The 23,344-nt window shown below is 44.4% G+C and overlaps 1 long non-coding RNA gene and 2 pseudogenes across 1 annotated transcript in view; 1 reads left to right on the top strand and 2 right to left on the bottom strand.

Annotated features, from left to right (window-relative positions):
* Positions 1-3,914: 3,914 nt before the first annotated feature.
* Positions 3,915-4,981, bottom strand: LOC101048114 (elongation factor 1-beta-like; annotated as a pseudogene).
* Positions 4,982-14,776: 9,795 nt separating this feature from the next.
* Positions 14,777-15,133, top strand: LOC120365065 (large ribosomal subunit protein eL30 pseudogene; annotated as a pseudogene).
* Positions 15,134-16,521: 1,388 nt separating this feature from the next.
* LOC141585074 (uncharacterized) overlaps positions 16,522-23,344 on the bottom strand; it is a 42,167-nt gene continuing 35,344 nt past the window's right edge. Inside the window, exons 2-3 of the long non-coding RNA XR_012518344.1 lie at positions 17,724-18,025; positions 16,522-16,859 (exon numbers count right to left, since the gene is read on the bottom strand). This is a non-coding gene — a long non-coding RNA (uncharacterized LOC141585074). The remainder of the gene's footprint in view (positions 16,860-17,723; positions 18,026-23,344) is intronic.

The following is a 23,344-nucleotide window of genomic DNA, read 5'->3' as shown; positions in this document are numbered from 1 at the left end:
TTGCATTAGAAACTTGGTCCTATTTCCTATGGCTCAAATCCTCTTCTCAAGCCCTACTTCCTTTCCCAGAGGCAGAGCCTGGTTCACACTTTAAGAGGCGGGACCCTGAGGGGCACAGGCGTGGGTGGCAAGGGGACACCTTTTGGCCATCAGTGTGAACATGGTGCGTTTCTTTTTTCTACCTCTAATCTCTCACCATGATCCTAACAAGCATCATATCCATTTCCTACCTTCAAAATCACTGAGAGTGTCCTCTTTGGAACAGCAACCACTTGCCTTGCCTACCCTCCCAGCATATCTGTTCCAACCTCCCGCCCTCTGCTCCTGGCCAGACCCAGCCATCCCAGACACACACCAGGTAGCTGTCAGGCAGCCTTCCACATTTTGAAGTTTTCGGCAAACATAATAAGAGTTTCCTTTCCACCCGGGTTGGGAAAACCATCCCATCCTGAAAGACTGGACCACAAGCCTCTTAGTCTTAATACTTGCCGAAACAGAAGTAAAAAGTAAAGGGGCTTCTCAGTCTGGGGGCACCATCCTTGGCCTGGCAATCTTACTTCCCATGCTCTTCACTGTAGAGAGAGGAGAGAGCTGGAGCCGGAATGTGTGGGTTGGTAAGAGCTACCCCCTCCCTGTTTTTCTTGGTGTCAATTAGCATAATTGAAAAGGCAAGGGGAAAAAACTGCTATCTATGTGACTGCTTTCGCTTTAAACTTGTCCGTCTTCAGAGGCTGATTATGGCCAAGTGACCCATATTTTAAAAACATTTACAATAAAATGATGCATTTTCTTTTTGTACCATCAGCTTCCCTGCTGAAAAGCAGAAATGCTTTACAATTGTCCCTTTTTGTTAGCAGTAATGGGTGTGCTATATTTCGGCTCATCCCCCTCGTGGGCATAGAAAGGGAAGGGTAATAAAGGGCACAGCTGTAGACACTTTATGGCTTGGGGTGGGGTGGGGGGAGGGGGAGTGGAGGCAAGAAACAGATTGACTGTGTGTCAACAAATGCAGCTGGGAAAGAGAAAGCTCTTAAAGACCTCTGCAACTTAAAGTCCTGGATAAATGATGTTCCTATTTGGAAAGGGAAAAAAATGGAGGTGAAATTCAATAAAGGATGGCTGAAAAGAGAAGGGTTCCAAAGGCCTTTCTCTGCAGCTAGGCAGCTCCCAAGAGAAATGAGCAAAAGTGGCCATAGGCAACAGGGGTGGGGTGAGCTGCAGTCCAGAGACAACAAAGGCCTGTCCTGGCCAATGCATTACAACGCCAGGGTTGGCCAAGCTGGGCCCTGATGAGCCCTGCCAAGGTGGGGGTGGAAACGGTGGAGTTGAAAGAAATGCCCCAGGAAATCCTAACAGTTAGACTTCAGGCTGTGCTTATGCCTCGCATCTGAGGAAGAAAAAGGCAGAAAATAGATGACCCCTTAGGGGAGAGACTGAGTCAGGTTATGATAGAAAAAACATTGCTCTGGGGGTCAGGAGACAGACGGAGCCCCAGCTCTGGCACTGACCAGCTTTTCTAGGTAACCATGCCCATGAGCAGCATCAGCCCCGGATCTGTATGTAGGCCCTTGATTGGTGATGAAAACTTGCCCTCCCAGCGTCTCACAGGAGTCTCACCAGACCTTGGGAAGCAAGTTGCGATCCTTGGCTCCACAGTCTGCACATAAGAAAACCAAGTGTCAAGGAGATAAAGTGCTTGCCTGAGGGTCACACAGGTAACAAATCAAAGAAGCCATGTTCATCTCCAGGAGAAGCCCTTCCTTCCTTTTCCATTCCATTGGCCTCGGCGAATGGAGATAGAAGTTTTCCTTCCTGAGAACCCCATAGGAAAACCCTCCAGGAAGGAGCTGCATCTTCTGGGCACCAACTCGAAAGCAAATTTTATCTGTTAGAAAGCAAGGAACAGAACCCTCACTCAGTCTGGCTTAAACAAGACGGGAATCTATTAACTCACAAAACCTATACGCCCCAGAGGGTTGATCCAGCAGCTCCACGCTGGTAAGCAAAGCATCACTCCTCTCTGTCACTCCAGAGAGAAATTCACCTTGAAGCTGGTAGCCAAATGGCAGAAGTTCCAGGCATAATATTCAGACATGACAATATCCAAGGTTACCTTTCCCCACAACTCCCTCTTATGAGTAAGAAAACTTCCTAACAGACTTCCTGAAGATTCCTTGGACAGAATTGGGTCATCTGCCCGTTCCTGAACCAATTATCAAGGGGAGTGGGATTACCCTTAGTTAATAAAAGTCTTTACATGGAACCGGGGCTCAGGTCAGCTCTCCCCGAAGCCCACGATGAAGACTGGAGACATGAGATAGGTAGGATTCTGCTGGAAAGAAAGTTGTAGAAACAAATATTGGTAGGCAACCAATAGTGACCCCTGAACCAATAGCATCTGTGAAAGAGGTTTGAGAAATACATGGCTCTATGTACCTGCTGGAATGGCTAAAATAAAAAAAGATGAAATGTGCGTCAAAATGAGACAATGCATATTAGGTACTTAGCATAACACCAAGCATACGGTAAGTGATCAAAAAATAATATCTGTTATTATTATTATTGTTATTTTGAGATGGAGTTTTGCTCTTTGTTGCCCAGGCTGGAGTACAGTGGTTTGATCTTGGCTCACTGCAACCTCCACCTCCCAGGTTCAAGCAATTCTCCTGTCTCAGCCTCCTGAATAGCTGGGATTACAGGTGCCCTGCCTCCATGCCTGGCTAATTTTTGTATTTTTAGTAGAGACGGGGTTTCACCATATTGGCCAGGCTGGTCTCGAACTCCTGACCTCAGATAATCCGCTCACCTTAGCCTCCCAAACTGCTGGGATTACAGGAATGAGCCACTGTGCCCGGCCTATTATTGTTATTGGTAACAACAACACTTTATTGTAATGAGCCAGAGTAGGCCAGGAGAAAGTGGAAGGCTCGATGGGGTAACTTAACCCAGTGCTTCTCAAACTTTACTGGAGCTCTTTTGCGGGGCTTTACTGGAAATCTCCTGGGGATCTGCTAAAATGAAAATTCTAACTCAGTGGGGCTGGGTAGGCCTGAGAGTCTGCATTTCTAAGCGATCACAGGTGAAGGCAGTGATGCCGGTCTGCAGACCACACCTTGAGAAGCAAGGCTCTAGGTTTCAGGGAAGTCCTAAATCAGAGGAATTGGAGAGAAATAGAGGGGAGAGGTCCTCCCACAGGCGGTGGCAACAAATCTAGAGCTGTAATGTTCCATAACTGTTATTAAGACTGCATTTAAAGCTGGTGTCACTTAAGAAACATAATTACAAAATGACTGGTTACCACATATTAGCAAGAATTAGGCAAGCCTGGACTATACTGTTTTGATTAAAACAACAAACACATGTGTAGGGTGTTTTTAAAACACTTATTGTTCTGCTGTCTTATTAAATACACGTCCTTATGAGGTAGATTTTAGCATTATTCCCATTTTATAGAGACTTCAATGAATTTGCCCAAAGTCAATCACCATAAATGACTGAAATTAGATTAGATTTCCAGGTTGTCTGACTCTACATTTTTTTTTTTTTTTTTTTTTTTTTTTTTGAGTTGGAGTCTTGCTCTGTTGCCAGGCTGGAGTGCAGTGCTGCAATCTTGGCTCACTGCAACCTCTGCTTCCTGGGTTCAAGCAATTCTTCTGCCTCAGCCTCCTGAGCAGCTGGGACTACAGGCACATGCCACCACGGCTGGCTAATTTTTTATATTTTAGTAGAGACAGGGTTTCACCATGATGGCCAAGATGGTCTCAATCTCCTGACCTCATGATCTGCCTGCCTTGGCCTCCCAAAGTACTGGGATTACAGGCATAAGCCATTGCACCTGGCCTGACTCTACATTTTATTTTTTATTTTTTTAGTCTTTCAAGTTTTTATTTAAGTGCAATAATCCAGGATGGATTTTAGATCTTGTTAAAAACAGCCACATCCATGGGCTACACACAATACTCAAAAGCAGCGATCTGCCCCTCCAGCCTATCTGTTCCAACTTTATAATCTTCAACCACACAGTGTATTTGAAGTTTCTTAATTCTATATTCCACTGGAACTAGTTTGGATGAGCCCCAGACTAAGCCGTCTGCTTGAATGCTTCTGACACTCTCCTTTAATTTCGCCATATCCACCTCATCATCCCAAGGTTCATATCCAGTAAGATGAAAGATGTGGCAAAAAGTACAGTTTTTTTCTTTTAGGTTTGATGATCCTCTCTAAATTTTGCACTTATCATACATTTTTTTCTTTTATGGATCTTATTTTACTGTTCTCTCTCTCTTTTTATTTTTTTCGAGACAGAGTCTCACTCTGTCACCCAGGCTGGAGTGCAGTGGCATGATCTTGGCTGCAACTTCTGCCTCTCAGGTTCAAGTGATTCTCCTGCCTCAGCCTCCTGAGTAGGTGGGATTAGAGGCACCCACCACCACACCCGGCTAATTTTTGTATTTTTAATAGAGAGGGGGTTTCATCATGTTGGTCAGGCTGGTCTCAAACTCCTGGCCTCAAGTGACCCACCTGCCTCGGCCTCCCAAAGTGCTCGGATTACAGGCATGAGCCACCACACCTGGCCTTAAGTGCAGCTTTTTTGTCTTTCTTGTATTCATATTGTACAAGGCATTCTTCCCTTAGCCTCTTTGCTTCTTCACTTTCCTCCTCATCAGATCCAAGGGATCAATGTCATCATCATCTTTACTATCTCTAGCTCCACTTCCTGTAGTGTCCTCCACATCAGCAGGACCATACCCGTCCACAGCTTTCTTCACTCCTGGCAGGCTGGCCTTTTCCTTTTCATAAGACTTGATGTAATTATACCAACTTAGGGCACGACCCAAGTCTGCAGGCTGTGGGCCAGACACTGCTTCAAATACTGCCACATCTGCTTGTGATGGCACATACCCCTTGATGTAGCTCCTGTCCACTAGGTCATCACTGAGCACCTGGAGGCGGGCAGGCTTTTCAGGTCTCTGAAACCCATGGCATTTTTGGCTATATCCAAGAGCTGGGAGCAGCAGAGAGAGAGAGAGAGAGAGAGAGAGAGAGAGCGAGCGAGCGAGAGAGAGAGAGAGAGAGAAAGTTGTGGGTGCCCTGCGCTGAGAGAGGAGAAGCTACATTTAAAAAAATTCCTCTAACATTTTATCACCCAAGCTCCCACTCCCCAGCATAAAAATAAATCTTGTTTCATCTATAGATCTAGAACCTCTCGACTGACTCTTGCTCCAATTTGCTACAGCAAGACCCTAGTTCCAACAATCCTCAAAGTGTTTCTGGAAATCCCCATAAAATATGTTGCATGAATTCACAAAATTAAGATATCCATCTGTAAAGCTTAAGCTATATATATGTAGGTAAGTATTGTTTCAATATTTCTTCCTTCACATCCTCACTCACGTACCTAATATCCAGCCATACTTCCCTAATCACCATTCCTGGAACATCTGATGGACCTGTTATACTGATCCAAGCTCCTCTCCAGGTATGAATCCCAACTTCTCTGCTTGGTGAACTCAGCTTTCAAAATCCACCTCAAAGTCACCTCCTCTGTGAAGCTAAGAGGGCCTAGAAGAAATAAATCAGATTTTTTTCCCCTCTATTGTTTCTAATTTATTCACTCAACACGTTTTATAAAGTGCCTGCCAGGAGCCAGAGTACGAAGATTAAAATGAATGAACATACGTAGAGCTTAGCTCAATGTCCAGCACCGTAAAAGCACGGCATAGGAGTTCGTTTTAATGCGCACGATGACGATGCTGCTGCTGCTAGTGGGTCTGAGAGAGAGAGAGGACGAATGTACAATCCACGATCCAAGGGGCCTTAAGCTGCTGAGACAGGCCCATAGGAAATCCCAATACCGTGCAACTTGAGCTTATTAGGCACAGGGCACTTTTTCACACGGACGAGAACTTTTTTTTACCTCTTGCACAACTGGTTCTGGGCATAGAATGGAGCAGTATAAATAAAATAAAATAAATAAAAATAAATACACATTCCAAGAAGCTGCTGAAGCTCTAACCTTTCTGGACTACACTTTAGAAGTGCCAGTTTACACCAGGCTCGCCAGTCGAAAAGCCCATGGTCCAGCTGGACCACCCAGCCTGCTCAGGACACCCGCCTCGCGAGTGGCCGCGCCAGGACTTAGGTCCAGATGGGACTAGGAAGCCTCCTCAGGGAAGTCCGCCCCGGACCCCTGGAGACCCACATCGTCCGGTGTGTTTTCCTCTCACAACACTTCCCACAGCCTGTAATTACATGATTATATATTTGGGGGCATGTGTTTACTCTCTGTCTCCCTAACTGTGCTGTCAGCGTTTTGTTCACCACTGGGTTCTCAGGGCTGGGCGCTCAGGAAAGGTTCAGAGGGATTTGTGTTCAGGGAACTGGGGAGGGCGGGGCTCTAGCGAGGAACAGCTGGGCCAGGCGAGAGGGTGGGCGGGGCCCAGGGAGTGGGCGGGGCCTGAGTGAGACGCTGCTGGGCCAGGAGTCTCCTCCCAGCACTCTGCGGAGAGCAACCCTGAGAGTAAGATACTCGCGGGGGAACAGCCCTTGTCGGACGGGTAGCCCCCTTCAGCCAGACCATCCTCCACCATGTCCACACTGAGCTTTCAGAATATGTACATTTAACCATTGTTGTGGATCTTTCCTGTCTTCAGAATAAAATCCAAATCCTAAATGCAAGATTATGAGCATCTTTATTCAGTTCTATTTCAAATGCTTATTATTTTGCAATTTTTAAAAATTAAGCATTAAAACTTACTTTAATAAAGCAACTCACGCCTATGTGATAAAATTGCACAAAACTAAACACACAAGTGTAAAACTGGTGACATCTGTATAAATCTGGCGGGTTGTGTCAATGTTAATTTCCTGATGGTGATAACGTAATGTAGCCATGCACCGTATTTCATTTGTTTTATTTCTTACAACTGCATATGATTCTAAAATTACCTCCAAGTAGTATTTATAAAGATACATATATACAGAAAATAGTTGCCAAAAAACTATTTTTAACTATAATTTTTATGTATACCTCGTGTTCCCTGAAAGGCACTTGAAGGCAAAAACAAGGTCTGATTAATTTTTATAACAGCAAAAGAAGCTAGTAGCTTCGTACATAGCACAAATGAATTTCAAAGAATTATCAGGCCACACAGTTCAGTGCCTAACTCAATGATTAAGCTTGTGGTCCCTTTTAAGTCCCTGGGAGAGACCCTTGCAAAAGGTTCATGTGATCATATATTTTTGTAGTTTGAAAAATTAAGACATTTTAGTGGCCATCTATTGAGATCACTGTTTCTTTTCATTCTAACTTTCCTTTATCAAATTTCTCTTCCATCAGGTGACAATGTGCTGGCTCAGGACATTTTGGGGTCTTGCTAAGGGGAGATTGAGTTGGAAATTACCCATTTTAATCACACTTTGGAAAGATGCTTTGGGGACTTTTCAGTAAAACAGGTGAGAAATTTGCAGTCTCTTGATGTGGTATCTTGTCTCTTGTGTGATATGAAGGGTATCTTCTATTTTTTGCATCTTTTTTTGGAATATTTATGTACCTAAAAATTCATTTCTATTGCTTTCACTAATAGAGGACAATTTGAATGAGCAATCTACCCAATTCATTTTCTCAAAGGATTATAGCTATGTTTCTACTCTCTCCTTTATGATAGAGGAAAGTCTGAGGGTTTTTTTGTTGTTGTTGCTTTGAGTAAGGAATTTGCCTATAGCCTGTAGGTTTTTCTTTCTTTTTTTTTGTATTGCATTTTAGGTTTTGGGGTACATGTGAAGGACATGTAAGATTGTTGCATAGGTACACACATGGCAGTGTGGTTTGCTGCCTTCCTTCCCCTCACCTGTATCTGTCATTTCTCCCCATGCTATCTCTTCCCACCTCCCCACCCCCATGTCCCTCCTCCATTTCCCCCCAACGGACCCCAGTGTGTAGTGCTCCCCTCCCTGTGTCCATGTGTTCTCATTGTTCAACACCCGCCTATGAGTGAGAACATGTGGTGTTTGATTTTCTGCTCTTGTGTCAGTTTGCTGAGAATGATCGTTTCCAAGTTCATCCATGTCCCTACAAACGACACGAACTCATCGTTTTTGATGGCTGCATAATATTCCATGGCATATATGTACCACATTTTCCCTATCCAGTCTGTCATCGATGGGCATTTGGGTTGGTTTCAGGTCTTTGCTATTGTATACAGTGCTGCAATGAACATTCGTGTGCATGTGTCCTTATAGTAGAATGATTTATAATCCTTTGGATATATACCCAGTAATGGGATTGCAGGGTGCATCTTTAAATATATTTTTGAAATCCTCTAGAAAAAATTCCTAGAGTAAAAAATGGTATGTGAAACAAAAAGATGAGCAATAAAAAAAAGAAAATTATTCTGACACTGAGAAGCATAACAAAATCAATTTCAGAAACTACCAAAACAAACAAAAAAACTACCAAAACATAATTAATTGAGAATAAGAGACACATTTCAAATAACAACAATAGTCAGGCTTTTGGATTGCTTGATAATCTAATTATAGGAGTGAATTACAGGGACCCACTGGGAATAGATTTAAATTTGCTTATTGATTTGCTAAGGAATACGAACAACTATGAAGATAATATCAAACGCCTGACACACACTACAGTGAAGACACTGAGGACATATTGGTTATGGATGTTATCAGTTCAATGAATCACTGTGCATTAAGCATTCACTGTGCAAGAAAACTTTATCTGCCCTGAAAGCTTACAGTTCATTCATGATAGGAACTCTATATTTCCTCAAATTTGACAACAATCCTAAAAAATACTTATATCGCTTGTATGTGACATTTGTTATGGAGCTGAAACAATTCCAAACTTTCCATATAAAAACAAATTATGTTTTTATTTTTATTTTCATTTATTATTATTTTTTGAGACAGAGTCTCTTTCTGTCCCTCAGGTTGGAGTGCAGAGTGCCATCTTGGTTCACTGTAGCCTCTGCCTCCCAGGTTCAAGTGATTCTTCCACTTCAGCCTCCCAAGTAGCTGGGATTACATGCACACATCATCCAACCTGGCTAATTTTTGTATTTTTAGTAGAGACGGAGTTTTGCCATGTTGGCCAGACTGATCTCGAACTCCTGACCTCAGGTGATCTGCCTGCCTTGGCCTCCAAAAGTGCTGGGATTACAGGCATGAGCCATCACACCCAGCCTCCATATAAAAACAAATTATAATCAACCACACTAGAAAGAAAGAGGCTGATTATCTTTCTATTTTCTCTATGGAAAATGTAACAAAATCCTTGTTTATACAAAGATGTGTCTTAGTCCATTCAGGTTACTATAACAGAATACCTTAGACTGGGTATTTTATAAACAATAGAAATGTATTGCACACAGTTTTGGAGGCTGGGAAGTTCAAGATCGAAGTGCTAGCAAACTCAATGTCTGGTGAGGACTTGCTCTCTGAGTCAAAGATGGCACCCTCTTGCTGAGTCCTTACGTGGTGGCAGGGACAAACGAGCTCCCTTGAGCCACTTTTGTAAGGGTACTAGTCCCACTCCTGAGGGTGGGGTATCATGAGTGAATCACTTCCCCAAGGCCCCAACTTTTAATACTATTACATTGAAAACTAGGTTCCAACATAAAAATGTTGAGGGGACACCAACATTTAGACCATAGCAAGGTGATTAAAAATTATGCAGCCAAATACAGCAGGAAAATGATTATAATAGAGGATGTCAAATCATAATAAAAAATATTAGGTATTTTTGTGAATCTTGTGATGTTCGTGGTACTAGACAACTTCATAAAAATTGTATTTAAGCATTCACTTTAATGTCTAACTTGGCATTCATAGTTTTTATATTCTTTTCTTAGAGAACCAAGAACTATAGAAGCATCAGGCCTCCCAAACCTGGATCTGCCTCCATCTCTGTAATCCAATGGCATATGCTGCCTCTGCTTACCTTGTCAACCCCAGCGTCCACCACCACTCACCATCCTCAACCATGCAGACACTCCAGGAATTCCAAGCACCAGCACCTCACATTTGTTACCTCGTTTAATCTTCACACAAACCCTTTTAGCTAGATTCTATTTTTATTCCTACACTGACAGATTAAAGGCAGAACAGGGGTTTGAACCTAGGTAGCTAGGTTCCAGCATCCATGCTATTAACAACAACACTTGGTTTCCTCTCAATGTTGGTCAAATCATCTTTAAAATTTAACACAAACTACTAACAGTGCTAGAGATATAGAGGCATTATCATTTTATCTCATAACAACCTCAGGAGAGTCTTGAGACTCTTCACTTCCATGTAAGAAATGCTAAGGATGTATCAGTCAGGATAGGCTAGGACATGCTGCAGAAACAACTTCCACAATCTCTGTGTAACAATGATGTTGTTTTTCAACTCCTGTTCTGTTTGTTCTATTTCCTTACAGTTATGTGGCAGAAACAGACCAGTAATCCTGCTGTCACAACCCGGCCTGATCGGGGCTGCTCAGATTAGAGATAAGCATGAGATGCTATGGAGAAAAAGGGAGAGATGGCACCTAACCTAGCTTTGGAAGGTGAGAAGAGAGTGACAAGGATGCTTTCTTAGGGGAGTTGATGCTTGAATGAGCAGCTTTAGAAAAGAGCAGAAATTAGCAAGGCGGGAGACAGGAGGGAGAGTTCTTTCTTTCTTTTTTTTTTTCCTAGACGGAGTTTTCCTCTTTCTGCCCAGGTTGGAGTGCAGTGGCGCAATCTTGGCTCAATGCAACTTCCACTTCCCAGGTTCTGGCAGTTCTCCTGCCTCAGCCTCCCAAGTAGCTGGGATTACATGCACATGCCACCACGCCCGGCTAATTTTTTTGTATTTTTAGTAGAGACGGGGTTTCAGCATGTTGGTCAGACTGATCTCAAACTCCTAACCTCAGGTGATTCACCTGCCTCGGCCTCCCGAAGTGCTGGGATTACAGGTGTGAGCCACTGTGCCTGGCCAGGAGGGAGGATTCTCTAAGAAAAGAATGTAAAGCATATACTTGTTGCTTATTTTGTTAATTATTTTCATGTTTGAATTCTGTGCAATATTTTCTATTATGTCCAATGATAGGACAGTGACAAAATTCATAAGTGAATACTTAATTTAGAAGTGTTAACATTAATGCTCAATAAACAAATTCCCTGCAAAAAAAAAAAAAAAAAAAGAAAGAAAATAATTACTGTCCCAAATTTACAGAAGAGAAAACTGAGGCTCCTCCAAGATCACTTATCTCACCAGCAGAGGGCCAGGGATAGACTCAGTGAATTGTTTGCTCTCCCTACAAGGTTCTACGTCTGTCTTGCATGCAAATATTTCAGCATGCCTCTTCCCCTACCTGAATCAGAAGCCTGCCCTCCAGCCCACAGTGAGGGGGCTAAAAGAGGAAAAGGAGCTACAGAAGGAAGGTATATGCCAATGAGCCTGAGGGTCTGGTGAACTAGCATGTGGAAACCAGCCTGAGCGTTCCTGAGTCCCAGAATGGCCACCCTGGGCTTCCGGGCCTTCATTTGAATATTTTACGAGCTGGAATGAGCTGAGAAAGAGGCCTGGGAATCTACCGGGAAAATCCCAGCTCAGAGGGTCTCTGGGGAAGGTAACCGCCTGAAATCCCAGGCTTTCTGGACTCTGTTTAGTGCTCCTCCTACTCCTAGCTGCAGCAGTGTTGGGTGCCTGCTTGGTCTACACCTGCCTCCCTGAGAGCTGTCCCCTCCCATCCACCCTCAGAACCTTCTTGGTAATGCCTGTGCCCATCCACCTTAGCCTCAGCTGAGGTGGCCCAGACAGGGATGAAGTACAGACAGGGTAGGACAGGGAACAAAGACTGTGCGACTCTAAAGCAAGTCTGCAGCAGTGAACTTTCCAGGACACCCAGCTGTAGTGCCTTTTTTTTTTTTTTTTTTTGTCTACCTTAAGGCAGTCGAGTGGGTTCTTGTGGTGGTTCTGTTAAATTAAGTTTAGCCTAAAACTGCCTCCTTACATTTTAAGTTCGGCCTAAAGTTTTCTCCTACCTAGTGAACTGTAACCTAACTGGATGTGTGAACAGTCTGTAACCCTCTCTTGTGCCAATCACTGAGTTTCTGCCAATCACATGTGGCCAACTGTTCGAATCATGTTTAAATCAGGCAAATGCATGCCTTAACCACATGGGTTGTTTCCATACCTCCATTCCGCCTTCCGTAGGTCATTTTCCTTTTCTGTCCATAATTCTTCTAATACCACACAACTTGCTAGATCCTCTCATTAAGGGTCTGCCCACTTCACAAATCCTTCTTTGCTCAGTTAAACTATGTCAAGTTTAAAATTTTTCCTCTTTCTTTTCTTTCCTTTTCTTCCCCCCACCCTCCGTCATTCCCTTCCTCTTTCCTTTCCTTTCCTCCCTTCTCTTTCCCCTTTCTTCCTTCCTTCCTTCCTCCCCTACCCTCCCTCTTTCGTTTTCTCCCTTCCCTTTCCCCTCTTCCTGCCTACCTTCCTTCCTTCTTTCCTTCCCTTCCTTCCTTCTTTCTCTCGACAGGGTTTCACTCTGTTGCCGAGGCTATAGTGCAGTGGCGTGATCACAGCTAACTGTGGCCTTCCACCTCAGCCTCCCAAGTAGCTGAGACTACAGGCACATGTCACCACGCCTGGCTAATTTTTGTATTTTTTGTAGGGACAGGGTTTCGCTATGTTGCTCCGGCTGCTCTGGAACTCCTGGGTTCAAGCAATCCTCCTGCCTTGGACCACCAAAGTACTGGGATTACAGGCATAATCCTGATGCTACCTGTCAGATTGTGTGCTCATGTGCCTTTCCCTGGGGCATGCGTCCTATGAATCCTCTTAAGATCCCAGAGTGATCTGTGGCCCAGAAAAGGTTAAGAACTGTTAAAAGAAAAAAACTGGCTGGGCACCATGGCTCAAGCCTGTAATCCCAACACTGGAAGGCCCAGGTGGGAGGCTTGCTTGAGCCCAGTTCAAAGCTGCAGTGAGCGGTGATTCTGTCACTGCACTACACCAGTGTGTACAGGTTCTTATTCCTGTTTCCTCTCCTTCCCTCATCTGTTCTCCGGATGTCTCCAACTTTGGTTGTTGAAGTATCCAGACCCGCCGGGCGCGGTGGCTCAAGCCTGTAATCCCAGCACTTTGGGAGGCCGAGGCGGGTGGATCACAAGGTCAAAAGATCAAGACCATCCTGGTCAACATGGTGAAACCCCGTCTCTACTAAAAAATACAAAAAAAATTAGCTGGGCATGGTGGTGCGTGCCTATAATCCCAGCTACTCAGGAGGCTGAGGCAGGAGAATTGCCTGAACCCAGGAGGCGGAGGTTGCGGTGAGCCGAGATCGCGCCATTGCACTCCAGCCTGGGTAACAAGAGCGAAACTCCGTCTCAAAAAAAAAAAAAAAAAAAAAAAAAGTATCCAGACCCAATCTCGGGTGGAACAGAAAGCAGAGTCCTTGGTGGCAGCTCTTGGGCCAGACCCTAATGATCCTGCTGGCTTCTGTAGTATGCACGGGGAGAGAGCTGTGGAGTTTGACTTCCTGCCTGGAATCAGGTCCTTCCTAAGGACTGAGAGTGAAAAGGGAGCTGCTTGGAGAGCCCAGCCTGACCCATTTATGAAAGGAGCCAGAGAAGGAGGGCAGAACTGGCATGCCATCTCATTCGTTTTGAAATAATATTGTCTATCTGTCTCCCAAGAGATGGGCTCAGTGCAGACTCTGAAGCTGAGCCAGGATTTTAGGACGTCTGGATTCCTCTCTCTGCTGGCAATAAATAAGCCCTATTCTTGGGGGCACTTTTGGGCATCACAAAATAAGAAAGCCATCAGAAAATAATTTTCTTATGTTTTGGAGACAGAGTCTCACTGTCACCCACACTGGAGTACAGTAGCATGATCACAGCTCACTGCAGCCTTGAACTCTGAGGCTCAAGCAATCCTCCTGACTCAGCCTCCTGAAGTAGCTAGGACTACAGACATGCATCACCATACCTGATTAATTTGTTAATTTTTTGTGGAGATGGAGGTCTCACTATGTTGCCCAGGCTGGTCTCAAACCCTTGGCCTCAGGCAATCCTCCCACCTTGGCCTACCAAAGTGCTAAGATTATAGATGTGAATCACAGTGCCCAGCGGAGAAAAGATTTTTAAATGCAGGTCACATTTGTGGTTTGTGTTACTTCCTGGTTTTGCTAATTAAAGCAATATACAAACCCACCTCTTCCCTTTTTTTCCTCCTATAGTTCTATCTATGAAAATTCTATGGTGGGCATTTTCTTCTTAGTTCTCCCCAAAGCCTACCCAGTGTCTCTGGGACTTCAAGCAGGGAAAGAAAACCATTCTTGTGAAGACAAGATTGTATAGATTTCTATTGCAGTCAAGTGTTAATACCCAAAGAGTAGTTGGTGCTTCCTCTTTTTTTTTTTTTTTTTTTTTTTTGAGATGGAGTCTTGCTCTGTCACCAGGCTGGAGTACAATGGTGCGATCGTGGCTCACTGTAATCTCTGCCTCCTGGGTTCAAGTGATTCTCCTGCCTCAGCCTCCCGAGTAGCTGGAATCACAGGCATGCACCACCGCACCCAGAAAATGTTTATATTTGTTAGTAGAGATGGGGTTTCACCACGTTGGCCAGGATGGTCTCAATCTCTTGACCTCATGATCCATCCGCCTCCCAAAGTGCTGGGATTACAGGTGCGCGTCACCGCACCCAGCCAATGCTTCCTTTCTCACTTCCCAGACATGTTGGTGGCTGATCCTGGTTGGAGGCCAGGGTCTAAGACCTAAGGGCAGGAATATGGTGGCCATAAATAAGATGGAGAAAGTTGCTAGAGTGAATCAACTTTGGCTTTTTATGAAAAATAGAAAGTACATGCTTGGTTACAAGCTGACTCTGAAGATAATCAGACAAGGCAAAGCAAAACTGACAATCCTCGCTAACAACTGCCCAGCTTTGAGGAAATCCAAAATAGAGTACTAGGCCCTATTGGCCAAAACGGGTATCCGATATTATTGCCATTACAGTAGCAATAATACTGAGTTAGGCACAGCATGTAGAAAATACTAGAGTCTGTACATTGTCTATCATTGATCCCAGTGACTCTGAGATCATTAGAAGCATGCCAGAGAATACTGGTAAAAAGTAAATCATACAAAATTTTTCCTTAATAAAACTTGCCAGAGCTTTTTTTTTTTTTTTTTTTTTTTTTAAAGAGCAGTTCATGTCACCATTGCGAGAGACAGCTAGAATCTTCCTGTTTCTCCTGTTCTCAGTCTCACACACTGAGAACTCCTGGGTGATAACCTCATGAGAGTTCTCTATCAGATGCCCCCTCCATTTCAGGAAGTGGTGAGAGGGAAGGTACCTTGGACACTTACTGAGTACCAGGCTGTATGCTGCTTTGACACATCCAATGCAGGATTTATGATCCTCATTTTCCAATCAGGGAAACTAAGTCTCAGAGCAACAACGCCCAGGATAACTTAGTTAGGGCTCTCTAAGTCTGCCTTCAAACCTAAGTCCAAGCTGGCTCCAGAAGCTGTGGGCCATCCACTTTGCAGCTCTGTCTCAGAAACATCACTTTGCTTACTGTCAGTTAACATTTCATACTGCCAGACCAAGGAATCCTATTCTATACCAACAGGAAATTTCACAAACTTCCTAGTCAACAGTGAATTGGAGAGTCACTCCATAAAAGCCTGGGCATCCATCTACTAAATGCAGGCTGGGGAGGGGCTCAGGCAGTTGCTGATTCTGGTCCCTTCTTGGGTTTGACTTCATTTCGTCTCCTTGGAGACCATGGGACACCCCCATATCCTTCCCATACATTGACCTTTTTTGATTAAATAAGGAGAATAAGTTTTCCCTTTTTTTTTGTTGCCAGGCTGGAGTGCAATGGTGTGATCACAGCTAACTGCAGCCTCATATTCCTGGGCTCAAGTGATCCTCCTGCTCAGCCTCCCAAGAAGCTGGGACTTCAGGTGCACACCACCACACCCAGGGAATTTTTAAATTTTTTGTAGAGACAGGGTCTCACTATGTTGCCCAGCCTGGTCTTGAACTCCTGGTCTCAAGTGATCCTCCTGCCTCAGCCTCTCAAAGCACTGGGATTACAGTAGCAAGCCACCATGCTCTGATGATTTTTGCTTTTTAAAATCACAAGAACCCTGATTAAGACAGAAATAAATCAATTCAGTTCTTTTTGTTTTGAGGTGGAGTCTTGCTGTGTCACCCAGGCGGGAGGGCAGTGTCACAGTCTCGGCTCACTGCAACCTCTGCCTCCTGGGTTCAAGTGATCCTTCTGCTTCAGCCATGGATTAGCTGGGATTACAGGCGTGTGCCATCACACTTGGCTAATTTTTGTGTTTTTAGTAGAGATGGGGTTTCACCATGTTGCCCCGGCTGGTCTCAAACTCCTGACCTCAAGTGATTTGCCTTCCTCAGCCTCCCAAAGTGCTGGGATTATAGGCATGAGCCACTGTGCCTGGCTTCTATCCAGTTCTTTTATTGCTCACTTTTCAAAATGTTCCCGAAAACTTCAATAATGACATTTTCAAAATCTCAGACACCAAGAATGGCGTCTGAGACTGGTTATATGGGGGAGCCTCCGAGGTCTTTTCCATTGTCTTCCATTAATAACAACCTCTGCCATGTGCATGTCACACTTTCTTCCAGCTGTCTCTTGGATTTACAGGAAGCACAGCCTAGTGAGAGATGCTTATGTTTGGGTATCAGAGCAGAGTTTGAATCCTGGCTCTACCAACTTGAGTAAGGAGCTTCACTAACCTGAACTTCAGCATCTTCTCAACTATGAAATGGGAATAACAGTATTTCCATCACCTGATTGTTTTAAAGATCTCAGAAGATGAAGTCTGTAAAACAAAGAGCACAGAGAAGGCATCAATAAATGGCAAATACTACTTTGATATTAACCCCTGATTTGCAGAGACAATTTTTATGACTGTGTTCTCTTCTGTTGTTCATGTAAACCTAGAATGGAATTATCCTGGACATTCTGATATTTTAGTGTCCAAGAGGCATCTCCCAAATTGAGACCTCATGCTCTAGATCTGGTTTGGAATCTGTGGTCTTTCCACTTAAGACCTGGGCCCCAGGAGGGGTGGGCGTGCTCAATTGTCCCTGAAGAGGAATTTCATCACTTCCTAGTTCTGGTTGACAATGACAACTTTTCTAAGCAGGCAGCTCTGTCCTTGCTGCCTCCACAGAGCTGCAATCAGGCCCCATGCTTGGCCCTGACAGGCTCCTGGAGAGCTCTGGATCCTGGACATCAGCCTTCAGTGCCAGCTGTGCAAAAAGAGAATACTTTACATTTGATACAAAGCATCAGCCAATCTCATTCATGGTGTCTGGAACAGCTAAGTTCCGGACATAGGGCTGGAAAGTGGCACTTCAACATGAGCTCCCTTTCTGCCTCCTGCACCTGTGATACTTCAACATGAGCTCCCTTTCTGCCTCCCGCACCTGTGATACTTCAACATGAGCTCCCTTTCTGCCTCCCCCACCAGTGATACTTCAACATGAGCTCCCTTTCTGCCTCCCGCACCTGTGATACTTCAACATGAGCTCCCTTTCTGCCTCCTCGACCAGTGACACTCTCATGGAACCAGATGAACATGCAGTGCCTTGTCTTTTCCACCCCTCATCTCCCCAGATGTCACGAGATGTTGTCCAGGGAACAGTCTGAGAAAAGCCCCATTCTCTTCACTGTTTCTCACCTGCCAAGAAGCCTCGGTCAGCAGGTGCCTGGTGGAGGCTGAGGAGCTGCCAGAAGGCATCAGCCCATTCACGCTGGTTGAGATGTGGCCTCCTCTGTGCCAAGTCCAACGCTGGCAGCTCCGTCACAGGGTCTGGTTCTCATTCACAGCACCTGTCTTCCCAGGGCTCAAACCCCATCTTCCATCCCTGCTGCTTCGCACAAATGCAGGTGACCCCGTGACCAGGGCCTCTCTCAGAGCCCATGGTTCTTCTGACAAAGCCCTGCTTGTTGGAAATGCTGACTCTCAGAGAGTCTCCAGTCCTAGAAATAAGAGGAACCAAGAGACAGATGACCCTGCCCAGTGTGCTCCTTTAATAGGGAGAAACTCCAATGGAGGCAGGAGAAGGATCTTGGAAAACATCATCAGGTGTGGTGGATCTCAGCCCTGGCTGCAGATAGAATCACCTGGGGAACTTTCAAAAATGAGATTCTGATTTAAATGGGGGCTGGGCAGTAGGGTGGGATAGAGAACCCTCAGGGGAGCCCAAATTGAGCATCCCTAATCTGGTTCAACTCAGAACCTGTCTTACACATGGAATAGTGGAGGTCCTTAGAAGAGGGGCTTTTGCCAAGTGCAGTGGCTCACACCCATAATCACAGCACTTTGGGAGGCTGAGGTGGGCAGATCACCTGAGGTCAGGAGTTCAAGACCAGCCTGACCAACATGGAGAAACCCCATCTCTACTAAAAATACAAAATTAGCTGGGAGTGGTGGCGCATGCCTGTAATCCCAGCTACTCAGCAGGCTGAGGCAGGAAAATTGCTTGAACTTGGGAGGTGGAGGTTGCGGTGAGCTGAGATAGTGCGATTGAACTCCAGCCTGGGCAACAAGTGCAAAACTCCATGTCAAAAAAAAAAAAGGGGGTGGGGGTACTTTTGAGGTGTTCATCTCGTCTAAGCCACCTGGTTACAATTGCAGACACTGAGGCCCAGAGAGGTTAGGTAGACTCAAGGCCTTTAGTATTTTGGGCAGTTTGACTTTTTTTTTTTTTTTTAAGATGAGGTTTCACCATGATGGCCAGGCTGGTCTTGAACTCCTGACCTCAGATGATCCACCCACCTTGGCCTCCCAAAGTGCTAGGATTACAGGCGTGAGCCACGGCACCGGCCTCAGTTTGACTTTTAATTCTCTCAAAATGGTTGTTTCTATCACCTCTGGTTTTATTGCCCTGAAGACTTGCTTTAAACCTAACATGATTCCTTAATGGTCAAGAAATAAAGTCTACATTCCTTTTTATTTTTCTTTGAGACAGAGTCTTGCTGTTGCCCAGGCTAGAGTGCAGTGGAGCCATTTCAGCTCACTGCAAACTCTGCCTCCCAGGTTCAAGCGATTCTTGTGCTTCAGCCACCGAGTAGCTAGGATTGCAGAAGTGTGTCACCACACCAGGCTAATTTTTTTTGTAGAGATGGGGTTTCTCCTTGTTGGACAGGCTGGTCTTGAACTCCTAACCTCAAGTGATCCACCAACCTTGGCTTCCCAAAGTGTGGAATTACAGGCATAAGCCACTGTGCCCAGTCTAAGTCTCTATTCCTTAATATAGCAGGCAAGGCCCTGTTATTACCTGGCTCCTGCTTACCTTTCCAGAAGTACCACCCCTATATTCAGGCAAGAAGGGCCCCTCCCCTGGTCCCCTCACTTTACAGGACTCCATTCTGGCCTTTCTCTGACTGTGACCCTTCTTGTGGGACAAGGAATCCATAGGGTCAAGGAGACATGCTCACCTGAAGCCCATAACCTCCTTCTGGGTACTCTAGGCCCCAGCAAATCCCAAGTTCAACTACAGGGCATGTGCAGGCCTCTTCTCCAGGTCTAGCATTCTGAAAAAATAGTCTGCTTGAAGGCTGATCCTGTGGGTGATAGTTGCAGCTTGGGCATGCAGACTGGGTGTCCACATCCTCCTGGAGTGGGCTGGAGTCCAGAATGGGAAGAGCAGAGGTGCAGGCTGTAAGCTGCAGGCTGTGAGCTAGCTCCTTTGTGCACTGAGGAATCCAAGAATTCTAAATTCGAATGTTGGCCCAGTGCAGTAGCTCATGCCTGTAATCCCAGCACTTTGGGTGGCCAAGACAGGAAGATTGCTTAAGCCCAGGAGTCTAAGACCAGCCTGGGGAACACAACGAGACCCCTGTCTCTACAAAAACACCTTTTTTTTAGTTAGCAGGGCTTGGTTGTATGTGCCTGTAGTCCTAGCAACTCAGAAGGCTGAGACAGGAGGATTGCTTGAGCCCAGGAGTTTGAAGTTTCAGTGAACTATGATCATACCACTGTACTCCAACCCATGCAACAGAGCAAGAGCCTGTCTCTAAAAACATTACAAATAAAAAATAAATTCAAACGTTGCCTTCTGGGTTGTCATGAAGGTATTAAAATATATTCGTCAAAATAGGAGAATAGAATATCTTTAACTTCTTGATTTATAAACTTTAAATATTTAGACATGGTATGTGGGCTTCCATTTATACCCTTGCCTTGGCCCTCCATGTTTTAGGGACAGTCTGCTTTTCAGCTTTGGCCCCTGTAGGTGGAGGCTTCATGGTCCCTGATGTGAAAATGCCCCTTGGGTCTTCCAGAAAGGAATGGAGGGAACTGGCCTGAATGTTGACCCCTATGGATGTCAGAGAAGGTGAGGTGGTAGTCAGCCTTGCTGCTGGAAGGTAAGTGGCCCAGCCCTCTAATCTGTGTAAGAGCAGCACCGGCAATTGCTGGTGGGAGTCACAGACTATACTTATGGTAAAAAGGAATGTATGAGATGCTGATGTATTACAGAACCAGGATGTGGCATCCCCAAGCCCTAGTTGGTAAGCACCTCCTTTCTTTCTTCCTGCAGTATGCTTCTTACAAAGTCTTGTTTTTAAATTCCCAGGCTATGGTCTTTTTCAGTTTCACAATGGAATTTCCATGGAATATATGAAGGACTGCTGGGTCATAGGTTCTCTCAGATTCTAATTTGCCTAAGTAATTCTAGATTGTTCTTCAGAATGGCTGCACCTGCCTACCATCACACTGACTGTGCATGAGGGCACCACCACCCCCACACTTCTGCAAATGCTTGTCATGATTTAGTTTTTAATTTGTGTCAGATAACCAGTAGAAAAGTTACAAATATTTGTTGCTCTAATTTGCAATTTTTAAATTACGAATGACTTTGAGCATCTTATCATATGCCTATTAGCTTCAATTACCTCCATATCCTCCCATGTAGTATCAGCCTGACCATCTTTCTCTAGGGTTCTCTGCAAGGATGGCTGGGAGAGACTAGAACCAGTTTGCTGATATCTAGATTTGCTATGACACAGAATAGTGTCGAGATCATGATGGGACAGCATTCGCCACTCTGGTTTATTCTCATCTCTTTAGGACTGCCTTTCCTAACTTCTGGCTCCCCAGCTCTCTGTTCTCCAGTTGTGCTGGCCACAAACATCCAAAACCATTCCCCTCTCTGGGACTAACTCCAACTCCTCTGTCTGTGGGGACCACTGACGTGGTAGACTTCTGCCCACTCTCCCTTGAGTTTCTGCTCAATGACATCTCAACAGTGACATCCTCTGTGACCTCTGTATCTAAAGTAGCACTTTGACTACTTTCTCCTTTTAGTTTTTTTTTTTTTCTTAGCATCTCCCGTTTCCTGGTATTCCCATTGCCTAGCATGTGTTTACTTGTGTATTTAGGTACTGTGTCTCTCCTAGATGCCACAAAAGCAAAGACTGTGATTGTTTGTTCACTTCTGTATTTTAAGTGCCTGGAAGGGTGCCTGGCACACAGTAGGCAGTCAATAACTCAATAATCACTTGCTGAATTATTTTTAATACATTATATTTATACATATTAATGGGGTACATGTAGAAGTTTGTTGCATGGATAGGGTGTCTAATTATCAACAGAGGGTATTTATCATTTCTATATGGGTACATTTCAAGTCCTCTTCTTTTTTTGAGAGTGAGTCTTGCTCTGTCACACAGGCTAAAGTATAGTGGCTCACTGTAACCTCAAGCTCCTGGGCTAAATCAGTCCTTCTGCCTCAGTCTCCTGAGTAGATGGGACTGCAGGCACCCACAACCATGCCCAGCTAATTTTTAAATTTTTTGTAGATGGGGTCTTACCCTATCTACAAAGCTGTTCTTGAATTCTTGGCCTCAAGCAATTCTCCCACTTCGGCCTCCTAAAGTGTTGGGATTATAGGCATCAGCCACCATGCACAGACTCTTCGAGTTATTTTGAAAAATACGACACGCTGTTGTTAACTATTGCCACCCTACTATACCAGCAAACATTATAACTTATTCCTTCTATCTAACTGTATGTTTGTACCCATCCATGTATCCAACCTCGTTTCATCTCTCTTCCTCCAACCCACTGAATTGAATACATTCTAATTAGTTCCTCCTACCTAGACATATAGGCACAACACTTACATGTAAACATTTGGACATTTATCAGTTTTCTCAGGATGGTTTTTAGATACTTAGAAAAATGGGCTGGGTGTGGTGGTTCATACTTGTAATCCTAGCACTTTGGGAGACTGAGGCAGGAGGATTGCTTGAGGCCAGGAGTTTGAGAACAGTCAGGTCAACAAAAAATTAAGAAATTATCCAGGCATCGTGAGGTGTGCCTGTAGTCTTAGCTACTCAGGAGGCTGAGGTGGGAGGATCACTCAATCCTAGGAGTTCAAGGCTTCAGTGAGCCACAGTTGCTCTACTCACTCTAGCCTGGACAATTTCCTGAAGTGATTAAATCAAATTAGCTTCCCCAAGATCTCTAGTGCTTTTTTTCTCCAAAGTGCCTGGATCAATATATTTTCAGATCTGGCTTTGAAAATAAATAGACATTTCTCCTAAATGTGAGATTATTTCCTAGAGTTCATATAGCACGAATTACTTTGGTTTTCTCATATTGCTTCTGCTATCTTTAGTCCTAAATGTTAATTATTTTCTTATTTAGAAAAATAGATCTTTCCACAAAAAGTTGTGAGTTTTTACGTTTAAAATTTTAGTCCAGCATGACAGATTGTTAGACAAGCATCTTGTCACCGTTGCACAAACACTTTCTAAAAAATTTAGTTCCAGTTGCTTTCTCTGAAACTTACAAAATGAAACAAAAAAACTTGTTACAAAACAGCAGGGCTAGAATTCAGCCGTCTTTCTTAAAAAAAAAAAAAAAAAAAAAAAAATCAGTTGGAGTGCCAGTTGTATAGGCCTGCGTTTTGTTTCCAAAAAAAAAAAAAAAAAAAAACCGAAGTTTTAACTTCACAGTGGAAAAACTAACATTGTCACTAGGATATGAAGAAACCATGGTGAAGAACTAGCAACAGAGGGGCCCTGCAGAATGGCTGGCGGCATCTGTGCTGAGGGCCTTTATCAGCAGCCTTGTATGTTCTATTCAGGACTTTCAGGACGATTGTTGGCATGATGTAGACAAATTGACGCAAATTAGTTTAGCATGGGCTATGCAAAGTTTAAGCTTGTTGAGCAACACACGTGGACCACATAGCAACAGCTCCCAACACTATGCAAAAGTGTTGGATGCAAAGTACTAACCACCCTAGACTGTGCTATTCCAAATTGGAAGCAGAATTTGCAAATTAC

The sequence above is a fragment of the Saimiri boliviensis genome, chromosome 7 (assembly GCF_048565385.1).
Source record: "Saimiri boliviensis isolate mSaiBol1 chromosome 7, mSaiBol1.pri, whole genome shotgun sequence".
Classification (NCBI taxonomy): domain Eukaryota; kingdom Metazoa; phylum Chordata; class Mammalia; order Primates; family Cebidae; genus Saimiri; species Saimiri boliviensis.
Note: the sequence above shows the minus strand (reverse complement) of the source record. Positions and strands in the feature narration are given on the sequence as shown.